Source organism: Alosa pseudoharengus, unplaced genomic scaffold (assembly GCF_046254945.1).
Source record: "Alosa pseudoharengus isolate Yale_2024_CS ecotype anadromous, Long Island Sound unplaced genomic scaffold, YU_APseudo_1.1 YU_APseudo_1.1_scf_1, whole genome shotgun sequence".
In the NCBI taxonomy this organism is placed as follows: Eukaryota; Metazoa; Chordata; class Actinopteri; order Clupeiformes; family Clupeidae; genus Alosa; species Alosa pseudoharengus.
The window spans coordinates 43,089,524-43,105,089 of NW_027468564.1; the positions used below are offsets into that span (position 1 = coordinate 43,089,524).

At 38.7% G+C, this 15,566-nt stretch overlaps 1 long non-coding RNA gene across 2 annotated transcripts; it reads right to left on the reverse strand.

The window, feature by feature from the left end:
- Positions 1 to 10,622: 10,622 nt before the first annotated feature.
- Positions 10,623 to 13,597, reverse strand: LOC143142466 (uncharacterized). Of its 2 annotated transcripts, XR_012990938.1 has the most exons (7): positions 13,532 to 13,593; positions 12,993 to 13,106; positions 12,564 to 12,621; positions 12,415 to 12,448; positions 11,725 to 11,878; positions 10,843 to 10,945; positions 10,623 to 10,742 (listed from the first exon to the last, which is right to left on the reverse strand). It is a non-coding gene; the product is annotated as an uncharacterized LOC143142466 (long non-coding RNA). The 2 variants fall into 2 exon arrangements; XR_012990936.1 differs by lacking the exon at positions 12,993 to 13,106 and having other exon boundaries at positions 13,532 to 13,597.
- Between the last annotated feature and the right edge of the window lie 1,969 nt (positions 13,598 to 15,566).

Here is a 15,566-nt window from a genome sequence, read left to right on the forward strand (position 1 = left end):
TTGTGAAGGTATTAAAAAAGGTATTAAAAGGTATTAAATTCAACTTAAGAATTTCTGTATATACCCTGCCATCAAATTCATTGATTTCATGGCCCAAATACAGCCTATATTAATAGGATTTCTGTATTTCATGAATAATGATTACAAAAATGGGAAATTCATACATAGTGTTCTCAGACCACAGTTTACTTACACTTTATTTTTTTAGGGGGGGTTCGGCCAGGCCCAGGTCCAAGGCCTGAGGCTGGGGCTGGGCCAGTGCCTGAGGCTGGGGCTCTGGCTGGGCCTGAGGCTGTACATTGGCCATGGGCAAGGCCTGAGGCTGGGGCTCAGGCTGGGCCGAGGCAGGGTATAAGTCTAATACATAAAATTGAGGCTGGGGCTCAGCCAGGGCAAAGGCCTGAGTCTGGGGCTCAGCCAAGGCAAAGGCTTGAGGCTGGGGTTGGGCCTGAGACAGGGGCTGGACCTGAGGATGAGGCTGGGGCTGAGACAGGAGCTGGACCTGAGGATGAGGCTGGGGCTGCGCCTGAGGCAGGGGCTGGACCTGAGGCTGGGGCTGGTTCCCTACAATATTAAATGAGTATGTTAATATTCGATATGTACACATCTGCAAAGGCAAAACATTTAAAACTACCATGACTTTTAAATTACACAAATCCTACCTTCTTTAATCAAAACAAAATAGTATGCCCTCTTCATGCTGGCCACAATTTTCAGATTGTCTTCAGTGGGTGGCAGATCGGTCATAACATCTGCCACCCACTTTCCAGAGGCTTTTTCTCTCCTTGCGTAAAACAAAATTGGGACATAGCCCAATGCACTTCGTTTTTTGACCTGTAATAAATAAATGCAGATAAGCAAACATTAGTTATTCCCACTGCATTATTTTTCCACCATATTGAAAACAAAATTATATTGACATTAGTGCTACTATTCTTAATATACAGGTACACAATAACATGATCAACTATAGCAGCTTTTCTCCCTTAGAAACAACATTCATTACATATAGACTTTATACCAGTGGTTCTCAAAGTGGGGGTACACCACTCATAGTCAAAGGGTCCACAGAATAATTTGCTTTGAATGTTAAAGTTGTGCTTTATCAATAATAAATGCTTACCAATGACAATGTAATGATCTAGAATCTAGTTATAGGATCTAGATTCTAAATGCAGTAATGAATTAAAACAGTAACATTTAACTTTTTTGTGATTATGACTAATCAAATCTGTTGTGAATCACTTGAATCACTTAACTCAGGTCATGATGACCCGTTCTTACTGCTACTTAGCTTGGCTTACTTGCCATTAAGATAGCTGGTGAACGTGTTTGAGTCAGTCCACATCATTAAGACCACAAATCAATCAAAATCCAAAGTTGACGAAAGACCAAGTTACACACCAGCTAGAAAACACGGAACAGTGAACCCCGCCACAACTTCAGAGAATAGAAAAGGCATCAAAGTATACAAATGTAGCAAGCAGATGCTTAATTGGTTTGATTATGAGGGGGTCCTTGAAAATTGTTCTCCCACACAAAGGGTCTTTGTATACACAGTTTGAGAATCCCTGCTCTATACAACCAATATTCATGTTATGTCGTGCTGGGTGCTGGTGCTTTAGTAGTTAACAATCTGGGTTTCTAAAGGGAACACTAAAAGTCCTGACACCCTTCAAAAATTGACATATTGATTCATTTGACATTGTTGTTTATTATTGCTATTCACCTTAATGTAGTCTGACCAACATTTTAAATTGTTCCCTGTTAAATGTAAGTATTATATTGTTTTGTATTTCTATATGGCTTTGGACAAAGTGTCTGCCAAATCCCATAACCATACTGTAACTGTATTGATTGGACACACAAAACAAAATATGCTAACAAAAATACATTTTGACTGAACTCCCTCTTTATGGTCACCTATCCACCTGATCCAAACACTCTGTACATGTCTCTCCCCACGACAAATGTAGCTTGGGGGACAAACAGAGACCCTCCTTTAGGAATGCCACCAACTGACATAAAATAACCAGCCGCTCTACAGAACCTGGTCTCGGTCCTACTCTGGTAGGTATGGTTGAATCCTTTCCTCTCTTTATCGCAACATTACTATCTCCCCAAATGTTTTTTAAGTTGTAGCTTCGAAATAAGACGCCTGGAATATAGTCTTGCTTTTAACAACACATATTTTGCACACAGCATTACTATCACGCATGTCCTGAGTTATTTTGCCACGTCAGTCATACCCTTTCTCTAAAATGAACGCTAGGCACCATGAGTGTGAGATGCAATATTCACATGCTAGGGGTGGTAGTGCAAGGTAGGAGCGTGCAAGACTGACATTATAGTGACTGGGTCTGAATTATGTAATCTGCCTTTAGTAGAGACAGAGTTCAGTGGCACGCATAGGTTTTATTTTAGTGCTGTCAAACGATTAAAAATTTTAATCACGATTAATCGCTGAATTCCTATAGTTAATCACGATTAATCACATATTTTATCGCATGATTAAAATTCTATTATTTTGCATTTCTGAACTTTCCAGGAGTCCATGTTAACAATATAAAGCGATTATTGTATATCTTGATTAGGATTCAAATGAAAGCAAAGCAAGTTAGCCTACTTCATTAACTTAACTTTAAGATGTAGGTCTATTTGATTATTTCAAATCAAATTTCAAAAGATGTGCAGCAGACCTGAGACAACACAATATATTCTTCAGAAATATAGCTAATAAAGGGCATAACAAACATAAAATACTATATTCATTATCTTTGAGTTCAGTTGAAAATAAGGAACTTTTCGACATGAGTGCACTGCACTGCCATTTTATAGGCCACTGTCACTTGCCACACACATCAGCGCCGCACACATCAAGTTTTTAACACGCAAACACTGGATGAACAATGGATTTTATGGAGCGGCGTCGACCAAATGTAACTGAATCGTGATTTACACGGCGGCAAAGGGCGATGCTGGTGTGTAGAGTTGTATTGAAAAGAATGGAATCTAATGTACAGTAAATGAATGTCGAAAGCAGAGCGCTCATGTCGGCATCGGTGTCCACAGCCATTTAAAACACCATTCAGCTGACCGGGAGTTCAGAACTGCGTTGGTGTTTATTGTACGAATCTACTCTTTGGCCGGCTCGCCCAAACAAGTGTGTGCAGCATGCCTTTACGTAGCCTACTTAAGGCTCATCATCAGATAGGCTACATTTAATCTGCATCACGCCCCATTGATTCTAATGGGAAAGACAGATAGCCTAATCACACCTTGACGTTACATCTAGTTATTAATTTACAGGTCATTCAATAATTTTACTAACACGGCAGTTATAAAGAATTATGTGTAGCCTATGTAACTTACTCATGTCGAACCGATGTAGGCTACATTACAACCCATTCAGCACGTACCACACTTATCATATCCCATGTAAAACGGTTAGCTTGCTAGCTAGCTAACGGTGGAACTTAAGTATAACAGCCAGGCATAGCCAATTATCTCACCTAGTTGTAGGAAAAAGGCTACGTTCATATTACAAGTGATAGAATGAATGTGTGACTTATGTTTAGTTGATGACATGTAAAGTTAAGCTTGCCGAACTTAGTTTAAGTCAGCCATGGACAGTTTGACTGTGCCTACATTCGTGACACTCCTGTTAGTAGGCTAAACTGGAAAGAGCAAAAAAATAGGAACATAATGGTCACATTAATCCCATAAACACACAGATAACTCTTACACCAACCTTATTTTGTGCCTTTTATTCACGTTTGTTTCAAGATTTAGTAAGTATAACCCCTTTTTGCTCCCCACTTCTATGCAGCATAGGTTTCCATTATCCAAACAGCTCCCTTTCCCCTAAAAGGGGGCGTGTAGGCTACATGCAGCACGGTCTAGCTAGATCCAGTATGGTGTTATACTGTATGGTCCAGTTGTTCTAACGTTACTAGTTGTTGCAACAGCTTGTGAAAAAACTACAAAGTTTGTTACACCAAAAAGAACGTTAATCTCGCGAAAAAAAAATTGATGCCGTTAAAATACACGGGTTTCCCGTTTACCAACAAAACTAGATGCGCGCGCAGCCGTGGGGCAGAAGACGCTTGGTGGCCGTCCACAACGTTATAAACTTAACCTAAATAGTCGGCTGCTGTAACTACAATCGGATTTTTTTGTATACCCCTGATGTCTCAATGATAATAACATCTCATTTCAGACTATATTTCAAAGTTTGCCGTTCAATTGCATTATTAATATAACATCGTATTTTGTCATTTTTGGCGAAGACATTACGTTAGGGATATTGAACATATTTAACATTCTCTAACCATCGTGATTTCGAATTGGTGCCGTTTTCAGCACAAAAACTCATTTTATTCTTCTGCTCTTTTGCATTGCTCTATGCTGTTCTATGGTGCTTTCTGCCTCTTGGTTGCGCACGCATTTTTTCGTGATGTTGCATAGAAATCCATAGGTTTACGTTAACGCCGTTAATAACGCGTTTAACTGACAGCACTATTTTATTTACAACGTAGCTGGTTGTAAATACCAGGGTTCCCACTCCAGTGAAATGTAAAATTCCATGACTTTTCCCTGACAACAAAACTAGATTTCCATTACTTTATAATGAAGGGTACAAGATTCAGAACAGTCGTGTAGCATTCAGGAATTTTTTACTTTTTTTAGAGCGAGAGATGAATAAATGGGTATTGAATGAACAAAGTTGGCCTAAGCACAAATAGTACTCAAGCAAGCAGTAAAGCTAATAACCAGATATACACCAATTCTGAATTCAAAAATCCCTGATATTCCATGACTTTGCCCCCAAAATTATAAAATTCCCTGACTTTCCATGTCTGGAATAGACTTTCCAAAATTCCATGATATTCCAGAAATGCCATGACCCGTGAGAACCCTGAAATACATGTACATCAGTGCCTGGTCAGAAAGAAATTATATTCCATGCATGTCAGGCAAATGACAAAGAAATAAAAATCATATGTTATACCAATGCCATCTATGCCTACCTCAAATTCATTCACTAACCGATTAAACTTCTTTCTGTAAAATTAGGTCCTTCACACAATATAAATGAAAGTGAAGCAAATCATTAATGCTTAGTGAAATATGAGCTTTTCTACTTACTGCAATTTGGGCAGAGTCCACAACTCTTCCTGCGTTGCTATTTCTCAGGACCGCTTCCCCCCACTTCCTGTTCAGGGACACCGTTTTAGCTGCTAGTTTTTCTTTATTTGAGAGAGCTGTGAAGCAACAGCTGCATGTTTTTCGGCTCACCTGGGTTGATAAAAGTATACCAAAGTGAGACATCAGATCCACAGTCACAAAGAAGACGTATAATCAAGATACAGAGTTTAATTTGCCTGTATACAGGAAAGAGGCACAAATGAAACAATGCAATTCAGAATATGCGTCTCCGGATTGACACAGGATTATCCAGAGATTAAGTACACAACAGATCATGGCAAAGGATAATCATACAGTGAAAGTGGTAGAGGTATGAGACACCCTGCCTACTCTAATCAATGATGCCTATGACGTTTGTTGCAAAACAAGCAATCACAATTTATATCAATCCAGACACCTTACATTATCCCTGTTTTGGAACACAGTACAGATATCATACAAAGTCATTTAGTAGGAGCATACTTTAGTGTCCACATGACCTACTAATGAGAAATGTAGAACATTAAAACCTCATATTACAATATTGGACATATCTAATGCTCATTACACTTTTTCCCTCACCTGGTTAGGTGTTTGGCAGGAGGGGCAGGGCCTAAACTTCTTGTGAGGCATGATGAAATCTACACAACACACACACAAAACAACATCAGGCAGACATGATATATTTGTTTAACAGAGAACAGATGAAGAGATTTTACAGGCAAACAGGCTGGCACACAAAAATAGCACACACACACCCACACACACAGAAATAGCAGCAATAGAGAGACTAAGGGAGAGACAGTAGGAGCAAAAACTGTTCTGCACTATTGGTGATTGCACACTCTAAACCCGAACTAGTTGTCATTACTAGAAAATTGCGTGGAAACCGATTGCCTTAAACCATTCTAGTTTTTACAAAACATAAAAATAAACATGTTTAGTTGTGTCAACTAACAACCTTATGTTGATGCTGTAGACAAATTAAGCTTACATTAGTAGTCTTTACTAAAAATCTTTAGTTCACTGAACTTATTGTTTCAGAAGTTGCAGTTGTATAAAATAACTAGGTTAAAATGCATGTTAACAAATTCATTAAAATATGAACTAAGTTCTGTAGATAGGCCTATTGTTTTTTTATTTTAAGATTAGGGTACTGTATTCATTTAATTGTTTTATTAAAAATTGAAAAGAAATTCATCACAATGTATAGGAATGCCTTTTATTATTGATAAAACATGAACAAACAACATTTAAACTCATAAATATTCCACATCCGCTGTAGATGAAGAACCTATAAAAAAAAACATAAGAAAACAATATTTTAGTCCATGTTCATTTACACAGTTGAAATAAAAGTTTGTTATATCACCTATGAATGCAACAAATAAGTGAATGGACATCGGCTAACATTAGCCAAAAGCTAACCAACATGTGCTGCTATGGTTAGCTAAAACTGTTTACAGACAGAAACACCTATTTCAATGATAAAGTCTAAATTAAACTTAGTAGCACCAAGACAAGTATATTTACACGAAAACATATGTGATATTGTTATAATCTGGCATACACACCCATTGGAAGGTAGCTACCATGAGCTAACTGTCCGAAAGACTACTAGCAGCTAGCATGCTAACAACGGAGCTAATGTTACCTTACTTTTCTCAGGTTAATGTAGGTTAATCACGTAAACAAACATTTAGCTAACTATTGGTCAAACTGAACATAGTTTTCGGTTATTTCATCAGAATTTTAATTTTTCAACAAGTTCATCAGAAAGTTCACCCACCATTTGATGTAGTAGCCTATTTGTCACAGCAGCACGAGGCATGGAGTCATTCATCTGGACTGAGAAGCAGGAGGAACGGTTGATCGGCAGAATTTTTTTAGACCCCTCCTCTGCCTTGCAAAAACATAACATTTATCGTTGTCTCTGCTTAACATGATCAGTGCACTGTATATTTCACTTAAATAGTACAATCAACTCATTTCTTTTAGTTATGACATAGAGTTTTCACAAAACACACAAACATTAGTAGTGACCACCTAACATATTTATTACAACTAAATCTGGGTTTAGAGTGCACACACCACTCACAGGCACCATTTGCCTACTGTCCATCACCTTTGTCCTCTGCCACTTACCTACACCCAAACCTAACCCCAATCCATGATTACAATTGTGGGACAGTAGGCAACTGCTCCAACCCCAACCATAACCTAACATTTAGTAGCCTAATACTAAAATCTAATTGTTACCCATTGAACAGTTGGCAAATGCACAGGACAAAGTGGGTCAATAAGCATGTTAAAGGCACTTGGGACATTCAGAACCGATTAAAACACAATCTCACATATACCTGTTGCTGTGAATAGCCCCTCAGTAACTCAAATATTACAATTACATTGCACCATGTTTGATTACAACTTATGATGATGGTAGCCTACCCTGTATGACAATTAGTTAGCGGCTAGCTAAACTAACTGCATATTACATTAGGTGCAAGAAGTTATAATGCAATGTCTTGATTGATTTAATATATTAGCAGTGTATGCTATTCGTACCCTGGTGCAATAAGAAGTGAATTCTATTTGTACCCTGGTGCACAGAGCAATGTGTCCTATTAGTACCCCGTCTGGTACAAATATCAATGTATGTTATTCGTACCCCGGTGCACACAGCAATGTGTCCTATTAGTACCCTGTCTGGTACAAATATCAATGTATGCTATTCGTACCCCGGTGCACACAGCAATGTGTTCTATTAGTACCTCGTCTGGTACAAATATCAGTGTATGCTATTCGTACCCCGGTGCACACAGCAAAGTGTTCTATTAGTACCTTGTCTGGTACAAATATCAGTGTATGCTATTTGCACCCCTGTGCATTTAATCTGGCATATTGATCACACAATGTAATAATATATTTTTTTTTAAAACAAGCAACATGTTTTTGTTGTTGTTACATAACAGAGTGTGAATAGCTCAGCTGTGTAATAGACACTCTGAATAAGGTATGCTGTTTGCATCAATGTACAGTTAGAAGTGGATGCTATTCGTACCCAGGTGTTTATAGTACTGCATGCTATTTACACCCTGGTGCATGAACTAGCTAATTGTTGCAATCAAGACTTCCGTTTGAGAACCGATTTCTTGTTCAAATTGCGCGCCTTCTCTCCAGAGACGTTGGTACACATGCACACTCACTCCGCCAAAACGCATCACACAGGAATTGAACCCCAGTCTCCCACAAGCCAGCCCTTGCCTGTGACCACTGCACTATCTGCTTTGACAAGAAGTTAAAGTCTGCAGGTAAACTTATAGTTTATAGGTCTGAACGTCATATTCACAAAATTTCTGTTAGCTAACAAACTGACGGTTGTATGTGTTCACTGAACAAAGATTATGAAAATAAAACACAACTTTTCCATCTCAACTTCAATTTGAACAGATATTAGTGCTGAAACCGTTCAGAATTCTTCACTTTCTGCTGACGAAAAAAACAAATGTCGGCCATGTTTTTTGGGCACGCGAGCAACATGTTTTTGTTGTTATGTAACAGGGTGTGAATAGCCCAGTTGTGTGGCCAAGGCTATTCGTACCAGGGGTACGAATAGACACTCCGTATATTAAATTGCCATAATACACACAATGCTAAAAAATGCACATATAACTACACTCAAAAAAATAATCAAGCCTAAAACGTTGACTTTATGTAATTTAATTACATGACAATTTTCCACGTAATTATATTACATAAGTTGAATGTAAAGAGTAAAGTTTAATGGTATGTTTTTTATCAGGTTGAGTAAATGTGAATGGATCAAATTAATTATAATTAAATGGACACTTGGTATTAAGGTGAACTTTTATATAAACCTTAGGTGTTTATATGTAATTATTGAGTAAAGTTAAGGTGACCTTTTAGATAAACCTTAGGTGTTTATATGTAATTATTGAGTAAAGTTAAAGTGACCTTTTACATAAACCTTAGGTGTTTATATGTAATTATTGTGTAAAGTTAAGGTGACCTTTTACATAAACCTTAGGTGTTTATTATGTAATTATTGGGTACATTTAAGCTGAACTTTCACATAAACCATATGGTTTCCATCTCTTGTAATAACACACAGTTCATTTAGTTCAGGAACTTTATTGCCAGATCCATTAATAACAGATAAACATGGCCAATACAAACACACTGGAACTGACTTACTAGGACCATTTGGGCACAGACAGACACAGGCTTCGAAACACAATACATACACACAGAGACTTAGATACACAGTACATACACACAGGCTTAGATACACAATACATGCACATGCTTAGATACACAGTACATGCCCATGCTTAGAAACACAGTACATGCCCATGCTTAGATACACAGTACATGCACACACGGTACACACACTCAGGCGTAGATACACAGTACACACACACACAGTACACGCACACAGGGTTAGATACACAGTACATACACACAGTACAGCCCAATCACAGCACACTGGGAAAAATTAGAACCCTAATTTATGACAGCAAGTAATGAAAAGAAAGGGTGACCCACTCGAAACGAAGATATGGCCTTCAAAATGTTACCACTGAACTTAACTGTAAATTTCCTCTGGTGGTCCCCTTTCTTATTTCTTGAGTTGTAATGAATAAAGAAATTTACACAAATTTCGTTTCAATAGAGGGATGCCTGAATGTCCAAATGTTAGAAAAGGCGACAAATTCAGGCTGCTCTCTTGTAGGGGAAAGAATGGCGCTCGCAGTGGGAAATTAGGGAGAATATCATTAGTGGCCATGCATCACCCCTGGTCTTACACACACACACACACTCCTACACAGATGAACAGGCCCAATCACAGCAAGCTGGGAGAAACTACAACCCTAATTTCTGAGGGCATGTAAAGAAAAGAAAGGCCGAGTTTGAAAACGTCAAAAAGTAACCACTTAACTTACCAGAACATTAGTGCCCATCACCCCTGGTCTGGTCTCATCACACATACGCAGTACCGTTCAAGGTCCCATTCAGATGTTGGAGTGGTGATTGAGGGTGTGGAGCTGCTCACTGAGCTGAGAAGTGTTGCGTTTGGGTGGGGCATGTGTTTTGGACTCATTTATGCTCTTAATTTGACCTATCCCCAAGGTGACGAAGTATACATTTGAGTTCTTCCAGAAGGTGTTGATGAACTTGGAGGTCCAAACCCTTAAGATCAAGATGCTCCAGTAAGTGATGCGGTCTTGTAGGACAATGCTTTGATTTTTCTTCTATTTTGTTTTTTTATACAGTCTTTTTTTTTTAAAAAAAAAACCTTTTTCTAAGTTTGTAGAGATCAGGTTGTATTGTGTTTGGGCCGGTCCATCTGAATGGGACCTTAAACGGTACTGCGTGGACCAGAGCTAAAATGCAACAATTCTTGAACTTGCAGCTCAAAAAGAACAATACTCTCAAGGCTCATCCTCTTAATCAGAGCCTTCTTTGCTGCGAATCATGTAAATCCCCATGGTGGTCTGCCCGATCTCCCTCTTCGCCTCCTCACTGTTGACATCCTGATAGTGAGGGGGAAAGGATTATTAAGGCGGGGGGGGGGGGGGGACACAGAAAAGCAAAGCATTGTACGACAAAGTTTTTAAAAATGCTACTACTGACCTTCCTTGATGAAATATTACTTGATGAATGTACTGCTGTCTTCATTGAGGTAGACACAAAAACTTCTAATCACACAGTCCCTCTTGATTTCAGTGTAATCACCCTGCAAAAGGAGGCATATTAAATATTATAACACATTTTAACACATCTTTCGGGGCAACCATCTTCCTCACCCCAGCTATTACTGTTTGAAAGATCAAAATAAGACAGCATATTGATTTGAGTATTGTTCTTTTTGAGCTGTGAGATCAGGAATTGTTTCCCCTTCATTCCATTCATCCTCGTTTTGCAGGACCTAATAAGGGTGTTCCAACGTTTGCAAAGAGGAGAAGATTTTAATTTGATTCACAATGAAACGTTACATTTAATTTACATGTTAACAATGAGTAGTTTTGGTTGTTGGTGGCGTTATTGCATCCCTTTTATGAATGCAAAATTGTTCCCTCGCGATTGGAAGCTCCTTTTGCCGCATACGCATTTCAAAACATCGCAACGTGAAATAGGTCTTAGTGAGTTAGGAGTCCTCTCGACTTCTTTTAAGCTGTCCCAGACTTAGGTGCTACTTTTAGGTCTAAAATGCTTCGTGAATTACTTTTAGTGAGAAAAATTAGTGACACGCCCATTATTTTTAGGAGTTGCTCCTAAATTTGCCACTTAGGAGCTACTTTTAGCCTTAAAATTCTTTGTGAATACGGCCCCTGAAAGGCTTTGTGAATAACTTTTAAGAGAAAACTCCTAGCTAAAATCTTTTAGTGTGATTTAGGAGTACTCCTAGTGGTAAAATAAAACGCTTTGTGAATACGGCCCCTGGTCCATTTGTGTTCAAACTCCTGTTGCATGGAAATAGATTCATTTGGATAAGTAACATTTTAACACGCTTGCCTTAGCTGTCGGTGCCATGAGGAATCGTATCCTCTTTCCAGCAGCTCCTCCTCGGTTCTTGAAAATGTTCAGTAAGTTGTCTGTGTATCGGTCAAGTTGACAGAAACTTGGCTTGAAGTGCTTAAGTTGTGATTCGCATGAATTCTGCATTTATCTATCAGAAACATGGAAAGAATATAAATACATGAGATCTACACAACTGTCATTCTTCAATGAATAATTATGATCTGAAAAAAGGACGGGACACTAGATTATAGTAGGAAACTCAACTCATGGGCAGCATTTTTAATACAGTGACAACCTCACTTTTAAAATCACATAAAGTATGAGGATTTTCCTTTCTGTTTTTGTGAGACTGAAATGTATTGTAGATATTGGTTTTAAATGCACAACCTTTAAACATGCATGTTACAGCAAATGCTCATTTACATGAGTGAAATACTCACAATCACTTGAAAGCTCGGGACAAGCACACAACTGACATGAAACCTCAGATAGTTCTTAAGTCTTTGAAGATGCTTGAATTGTGTGACTACGGTATATATGGGTTAAAAGATTACTCCATAATTTAAATGTGCAAGGACAATCAGAATATGGACAATGATGCCTGAACCTGTTCCCATAGTGGCCATGTTTCAGTTTACAATGTTTAAGTAATTCATATCTACTCACTACTCATATTACACAAACCTTACATCCCCACACACTCATTCATATATTTCATCTAGAAAACAAAAACAGAAGGGCACAGTGCAAGTTAACTAACATTATTTTGTAACAACAAATTGAGTAAATAATTAGCTGTAATAGATTTGATCAACGTCTTCACATGTACTCACCTAAATTTGAGAGGTTGCCCTCAAGACAGGAACGTTTTTTGCCCATACTATATTGTACCTAAAAGTAAAGAAGAATTGTTTTCCAACATGATATGTTGTTTACATTATTTACCATTTAAAAATAATGAATGCTCACATTAGCCTATTTTGGTCTTTATTCTCAAACTATCACCCCCCCCCCCCCCCAACTGAAGTGCTGTGCCCGCCTGAGCTTCATCCCGCCATCCCACATGAGCTGCATGTGGAGACTTGTTAATGACTAAACAAACCTAAAGTTAACCAATATGATAATACCAGTACAACTACTTATGTCGGAAAAACCTTCATTGCATTTACGTTTAACATTACAATGGGCCTCCATTTCATTCTGCAGGTACAGACAACACTCATCATTCTCTCACATGGATAATTAATAAAAATGCTTATCACCTCGGTGGACATCCCTTACATAACATGACTCTTGAATTCCTCAAGTAGGCTATACAATACGCCTGTGGCACCAAATAATCGATGCCTTGCTCGAATTCGATGAGGGGCGCAGCGCTGTAACATTAAACTTTTCTTGGTTAAGCAAGTCTTAGACTTAATTTTGAAGTGAACTGCTAACGTTAGCTAATGCTAAGTCAGCACGACACCATAGGATAGCAATAGCATTAAGCAGCCTAAGCGCCAGTAAAGCAATGCAGTCCACCTGCCTTGTAACCGAACAAGCACTTTTCAGAACCACCAGACAAGGCTAAGTTAAGGTTATTTTAGCTGGAGCTGCAAACTTCTTCTAAAAAACATAATGTATGGTTAACTACTAGGCAGGTGGTAAGATGATTCCGTGCAGACATGTGCTGTCCTTGGACTAAACTTTTCTTAACCGCTTTTGTAAAAACATGAAAAAATATATATATTCTCAAAAAATATCAAATGGCATATATATATTGTTGCCACAAAAGAATGGAAACTATAGAAAAACTTACCAAATCTGTTTTTTCATTTGTGGTCAGCCACTCAGCCAGTTCAATTATTTGCCTGTGGTATGTGGCATCCAAAAGGAAGATCTACGGGGTCTACTCATTAATCCATGCTCATCAGGGGCTTGTTCTGGTCAATTTCTTCAACACCGAAAGGAAGTCAGTGCATACCGCCACCTACTTTACTGGAGTGTCACGCACATAACTGCCCTAAAGGATCTAGTCAAATAAGGTTTACCTGATTTGTTTACATTCAGTTTACATTGAACACATTCACCTTGTGTTTATGTTTTTTGCTCGAATAAACTTTTGACTTCATGCATTTCAGTTACACTTTACTTAAAACAATTTTTTAATGTTTATTAGGACCAAGAATCATTTTTTTGAGTGTAGATTATTTCCTTAAATGCTATCTGAATTTTATTCCTGCTTTCTACCAACCCAATGAGAACGATTGAACAGCTAACTTATAAGGTTAAGTGTTAGCAATGTTAGTCTAACGTTCATGGGCTTCGGAAAAACCTTTCTCCGAGTGAAAACATCATCATTCCGCGTCATTCACGTCACTTAATAGGCGTGTTCGACTTGAGGCAGATCTGTGCAGATTTGACTTGATGCAGAGAATTTCTAATAAGGGGAGAACTGCCACTCTCGGAAAACTTCCGGTTTCTGAACTGGTTGCAGTTCCTTCTGTGGTTCCACATGAGGGCGCTCGTCCACGAGTGCAGAATGCATGGAGGTCTATGGAGCTGTACCCCTCAAAATCCACTTTTCTCGGGATATAATTTTTTTTCAAGTCATTTGAATATTGTATTCCAAAGGGGCGGCAAAGAAAGTACACTTGGTTGAGTATTATATTTTTTAAAGTCACTTAATTGTTCTAAAAAGCCTTTCAAACGTGCCAATGACGTCATTCATTAGCACAATGCTAGCGTGTTATGGGCAACAACGACCCAACCTGTAAGAAAACAAAAGGACATAAGTACTCGTTCATTCAACTTTTGACCTATAACCCATGTTGAAGTTATACAAACTACAATCAAATCTGAGATTTTTCAACGACAATCAGGTGAAAGAGACAAATTTAGCCGTCTAGCTCCATTGACTCCCATTGATTCTGCACTCATGGCAATCGCCCCCAGTGGAAATCTGGTGGAACTGCAACCAAAATTCGGTACAATGGGACAGGGCCGGCCCAAGGCATAAGCGAACTAAGCGGCTGCTTGGGGCCCCCTGGCCACCAGGGGGCCCCCAATCGAGTTTCTTTCTTTTTTTTTACATAATACATACATACATAACGTAAACAAGTGACATCAATGAATGAATAAATGAAACAATTAATAATTCAAAACAAGAAAATTCTGATTTCATGATCAATATGCCTGCCTACCTCTACTGTGTCTGCCAGCCTTTGAGTCACGCGCATAAACTAGACACCTCGGGTGCATAGACAATCGTGCAGACACTGCATCAAGTTCAAAAATCGGAAGAGACGGTAATGTTAAGACAAGTCACAAAAAAGGACGTATCCCTCTGGTGCCGAAAACAGAAAGAACAAAATGACAGAGGAGAAAAACGAGCAGGTATGTTTGCATGATTATTAAGTTAGCTAGCTGACTGAAGTGGACATTACAGTAGCTACATGAAAACGTAGCTGAAGGCAAATTTACCACAGAGGGGTTGTTTCTGATTTCGCACCTGAAAGTGTTGATAGTTTATTACTGTTCTATAATATGTGACATAGTGGTAAGTCTGATAGCAACAGCAGGCTAAGCCCAGGCTCCCAGTGCCAACCCCAACCCACTGAGTAGCGCGACTCTGGGCATCGGTAACGTTCCAGCTTCATACGCAAAGATGGAACAGTACGTTTTCTCTGCTCTAAGATCTTTGGAGAGAGATGGTAGTGTTTGAGAAAATATACCATGTTGGGTGGGGAGACTTCTGTGATGAAAATAGACTTAGGCTACATTTGATTAAGATAGTGGCAAGTGATGTAGCGGTGCTACCCTAATATTTAGGCTGCAGTAGATTAAGTAGTTAA